This window comes from Frankliniella occidentalis, unplaced genomic scaffold (assembly GCF_000697945.3).
Source record: "Frankliniella occidentalis isolate FOCC.00 unplaced genomic scaffold, Focc_3.1 Scaffold181, whole genome shotgun sequence".
In the NCBI taxonomy this organism is placed as follows: Eukaryota; Metazoa; Arthropoda; class Insecta; order Thysanoptera; family Thripidae; genus Frankliniella; species Frankliniella occidentalis.
In genome coordinates, this window is record NW_026267307.1 from 254,751 (window position 1) to 260,111 (window position 5,361).

Genomic DNA, 5,361 nt, shown 5'->3' on the forward strand with positions numbered 1-5,361 from the left:
GTTGAGATAACGATGAGAACCCCCCAGTTTTGCATGATTGATATAGTTATGACGACAGTATACAGTTACCTGAACCATCACATGGTTAGGAGGCTCTCAACCATAACTCTATGGTTGTGACAACTTTTCGTTTTTCTGGGTGCAGGCACAACGGGCTAATATTTTGCAACCAAAATTACAAACACTTCAAATAACAATTTAGATGCGAGATTATTAACATTTCAATAAACATTTAGAAGCCAGATGCGTAATTCGTTTCTTTGTGGTTGGTGGGGCGAGATACTAATTTCCCTTCGACATTAAGAGTGTATGTTTATGTGCACGGAAAAAAATAATTTAGCTGTCAGAGCTACATTTAAGTTCTGCCAGCTAATACGTCAGCTGGTAGCCGGACAGCAGACAGTATCAGCTGTGACAGCTAATTCTACAGCTACGGCGATCACTTTGGGGTTCTAACGGAACAGAGCCCTGTTGACTCCTATAGCTATTCATAGGTTATTCCCGACTAGTAACGTAAATTTGCTGCCACAGCTGACTCACTCTGCCGAGACAGCTGACACTTCGGCAGCAAAGTGTTTCAGCTACAAGAACAGGGGTTTGGTAACCGCTGCCGATACGGTTTGCACTTGGTGCCAATTTTGGGTTGGGTGTGGCGCCTTTTAAAAGTTCGTAGCGACTCCCGAATGTTAACGCCTTCGTAGATGGCGTGTGAGGTATTGACAGTGAAATTTGAAGTGTTTGGTGGTGGTATAAAGATTCGCAATGGCACACTTTTCTCATCATTGTGGTACGCGATTGTTTTTCCCGGTCGTCAGTCATGAGCAGCATACAGACCATTCTTTCGGAGTGGGGCCTCTCGGAAGCTGTTATCGACCACTTTGTCCGTAAGTGTTTATCACGTCACGACTTGTGCATGCTTGACGTTATGTACTTTTAATTTTAAAACATTATTTCTTCGATTCTTTGGTGGTTTTGCATCCGAGTTCAATTTAATACCAAATTGCATGGGAGATTAAATGTTTGCCGTGAAGTGTCAAGTCTTGCGTTAATATCTGGACTCTGCCTAATATTCATAGAGGTTATAAAGGTGTTCGTATCGATTTGGCTGCCCATGTGTGGTCGGCATTTCGAGATTTAATGGATAGCTTCGCAAGATTTGTCATAAAAGTTCAATTTTATTTATCCCTTTTTCGTTATTTATTTGTGGAATACTGGTTTAATGACACTACTTAGATGTCGCTGTGCTAAACTTGTATGTTGTGTGTCATGCCGTGTGTTACGCAAGGTTAGGTTCTAAATCCATTCGCTTTTATTTCCAGGAGAAGAAATTACTCCAGCTTCACTATGCATTCTACACTGTTAAAAGGTTTCGTCATTTAACGAAAAAAATCATGACGAATAGTATCGTATTTAAAAATGACAAATAATACTCGTTAACTGAGAAAACAAACAGCTCGTTGTCATAAAAACAAACTATTCGTGAAATGACAAACAAATCGTAAGAATAGGAATAGTTCGTTATATGAGTATAAGTGTAAGAAAACAAATACCCACAGTTAAAAGTATACTTATTTATGTTATTTTAATAGCATATAATTCTAAGGAATGCACTTTCAGTTTAGTTGTTTTCATTTCCACTGTATGTGCACACTGTGACAGGGAATCGGCTTTAATAGTTAGGCCTCCTCCATAAACCAGGGGAGTTTTGAAATGTCACATAATTTTTGTCCCGAAGGAAAATAGTGATGGAACCAGATATATTCACTAACCTCTCATAAATCCTTCAATCTATGATTCCTTCACAGTAATGCTTAGACATCAACGGATGCTAGATTGGTCCTCCTCCGTAGCTTGAATCAGAGTTTCGTTTTGTTTCACCAACACTACATTAAGGGTTAGGAGACAGACGGTTCTGCCTTCGCGACAGCACTTCACTCCAAAATAACCAGACTAACATCTTCAGAAATGAATGGTTTAGATTCATTTCTGCATTGCTACATTTCCTACATGTTGTTACAGTGCTGAAATTAAAGTAATCTTCTGATACTTAAAGCACTGGAAGAGCACTTCACAGAATCGGTAACGCCATTTTTGGACAACTAAACACCAATACCATCATAACATGCGGATTTCGGTTCAAAGAAAACAAACTTCAAATAGTTCCTTTCTCTTTATTCAACATCACATTCTTCCGACCCATCGAAGGCGGTGTGTGTATTCGCAGCAACCACAGAACCCTGTTGAATAGACCTCCACTTTCTGCTGCTGGCGAAAACAAGCGCAAGGCAAGCAGTATAATTCAGGCCAGGATGTAGGATTTTCTGTTTCCAGTTTGCCATTGTGGGCCTCATGATTCTTCATTTTGTGAGTGTAAGTCTATTCCGCTTGGAATTTGCTTTCGTTATCTGCATCCTCTTACACTCGCTTTGCCGATAACGACATATCTGTGTGGTGTTGTTTTCATTTAACCTCGTCTGTTTTAGTGTGGTTTGCGATCTTCTCTATCATTTTATTTTATCTAGTCACGGCTTGCGATTTCGTTTACGATAAGTAAACTTGGCCTATCACCTGTTGGCCTCTTTGTTTTTGTTTCGCACGGACCTTTTAACCTGACTTGATTTGTTTATATCAAAATTGCACCTACAATTTTTTGTTGTTGTCTTCACAACACCTTTGTGTTCTATGTCTAGTTTTTCTTGCTTTGAATGCATAAACATAGTTTAATTTGGCTATGTCTCTCTCTTTTTGCATTGGTGCTTCTTTGTAGATACTAAATACGTGGCCATTGAGACTAATAGATTAATGTGGTTTCAGGTACGCTATTTGGGACTGGAGGGAGGGCTCCAAGACTGCTCCATGCCATTCAAACTTGTGGAGAAATTTCAAGACAACGTCCTCCTGCATCAGCATCGTTCAATGTGATTATTGAGAACTGGAGTTGCAGTATTACACTTGTGTAATATGAGCCCAGCACTTGCTTCATAGAAATGGATTTTAAATGTAAAGTATATCATTCGAAAGTGAAGATATTTATTTCTGTGTGGTTAAAGTGTCTTATTTGTTGTGTTTCTGGTTGTTTTTCAGGTCACCCGTCATATCGAAACCTTTGAAGCAGTTGTGGGCGCGTGGGACCTCCTCTGGCTTTGGTGAAGATTTTAATGGCGACTCTAAGGTGAAGTTATATTATCTATTGTTGTGAAAGATAAGCCTTGTATCGACTTCAACATATTGTTTTAATTTTTATTTCTTACATCCAGGGAAGCAGTTAACTTTTCAAAACCAAAACTACAAGTGTGTAAAGAGGACAAGTGCAGTAATTATTGTTCTGTCAATGTATTTGTAACTCAAACTTCAAACCAAAATTGTGGATACTGTTGGTAGTTAGATGTAAATGGTAAAAAATGTTTTAAGGGAAAGTTTGATGAATCTTAATTTAAGCCATGGGTAGGGCTATCATATATTTAGGGGTCAAATGTAATCATTAATGGTTTGTCAGGCAAAGATAGGTAAAATTGTCTCTCAAATTTTACTGTAAGTAATTAGAATTGTAAATTTGACTTTGATTGTGTTAGACTGTGATTGAAAATGTTTTGTCTTTAATCAATTGTGTTACTTCAAATATTTCATTTGTTTCTTATCTGATTTTCATAGCAAGGGGATTAAAGAGATAGACGTAATTCCTACCTGTTCAGCTGCCAAACAGGCTTCAGGTGCATCACAGCCTGCTTTGTAGCCTTTCTAGCTAATATTCTTGGAAATAGAGTTGCGAATGGGAACAGGTTTTAAGCAAAGAGGGAGAGAGAAACTAATCAACCAAGCCCACTAAATATTTTATGTTACGATTTTGATTTCATACATGGCAACCTCTTTTGAATTAACTTGATTATATTCATGAAAAACAATTAACCTATTTGTACAAGATTTAAATTTAATTAATCTAGTGGACTTGATTCATTGCTTTAACACCTCTGTTGTTCAAAACACCTTCCACCCAAGAAAATGTGGCCTTATATATGTTCCAAGATTAGTAGCTGGGACGCTCCAAGGCATTGAAGGAAGGGGCACCCTTTAACTACTTTCTGTAGCTTGTCTTAACTCTAATTGTCTGCAGAAGTGTGTCATTCAGTTTGTATTGTGTTAATTCAACCTTCTTGTTTTAAATTGGTTTTTGAGATTATGAAATAAAATCTCAGTTGCTTAGAACATATATTTCTTTTCCACCAATATAGAACATTTTTTAACTAATCCATATGTGTAGAGGGCAAAATATTTCTGGTAAAGTAGCTTGTTCTGTTTTGTACATTCACTAAAAAAGCAACAAGTGGGAGGGAAATACTAGTTGAAAGCTGGAAGGAGAAGAACAGTAGAAATCAAAATGAGCAATTTGATTTAAGTAATTTACTGACTTCAGTAGAAAACATCTTAAGGTTTAGATTCATTGCCTCATATGTTTTAACAGGTGAATATACAGGTTCATTCTGGAGTGTAAAGAGACAAGATAAAAAGTATACACTCATAAATAGAAGCCTACAGTTAAATTAGATGATTTTTTTTTCTTCATAGATTGAGGTCAAGGAGTTACGATATTACTGGTCTTTAAGAAAGGTCAGTGCTCGGTGAAATACAGGAAAATTTGTGATTAGAAATAATTCAATGGACACTCAAGTCTCAATGTTTAAAGACACATTGAAAGAAAATACTATGAAAAAGAAATTTGGCTAAGAAATAGTTATACACAACAGCTCTATTAGTTTCATTAGAAATTTTGTATGCTCTGATTCAGCGTGTTGATTGTGTGAAAACGTTGATAATTGTTACAAGAGAACAAAGAATATGAATTTCATTAGTAATTAGGGTGAAGTCATTTGGACCCGATTACAAATATGTCTTAAAAACTAGATGGAAAAATAATAACTTAAATCGGCATAAAAGAACTCATTGTGTTCATTCCTATCACACAATCTCTGTACTTCTTTGGCGTTGTGCGAATAGCGCTTTGGTCTTTGACTGCACAATTGGTGCACATTATTTTATTTCACCTATTCGCACCACTTGTGCGAATATCCACTATCAGTTTTTCGCAGCATTTAACTACACAACTGAACATAGCTTGCACTTTTAAGGTGAGAACGAGAATCGGGCTATGTTTAATTCAGTAGTAAAATGCTGTGCGCTGTAGGATTGAGGGAGGGAGGGGGAGACTGATAGATTCATAGTTCCAGTTACTTTTGTTTTATTCACGTTAGGCGATGTTATTAGATTGGTGGGTGAGGTAGGATACTTTTACACACTGATTGAACTTCAAGCACTCCTTAAACCCACCGCCACCAAATTGATTTAAAAGAAACCGAGCTTTTCAGG

General features: G+C 37.1%; 1 long non-coding RNA gene across 1 annotated transcript; it reads left to right on the forward strand.

The window, feature by feature from the left end:
• The first annotated feature begins 2,820 nt into the window (after nucleotides 1–2,820).
• On the forward strand, nucleotides 2,821–4,055 carry LOC113214641 (uncharacterized). Its single transcript, XR_003303831.2, has 3 exons — nucleotides 2,821–3,000; nucleotides 3,085–3,172; nucleotides 3,258–4,055. It is a non-coding gene; the product is annotated as an uncharacterized LOC113214641 (long non-coding RNA).
• Nucleotides 4,056–5,361: the final 1,306 nt, after the last annotated feature.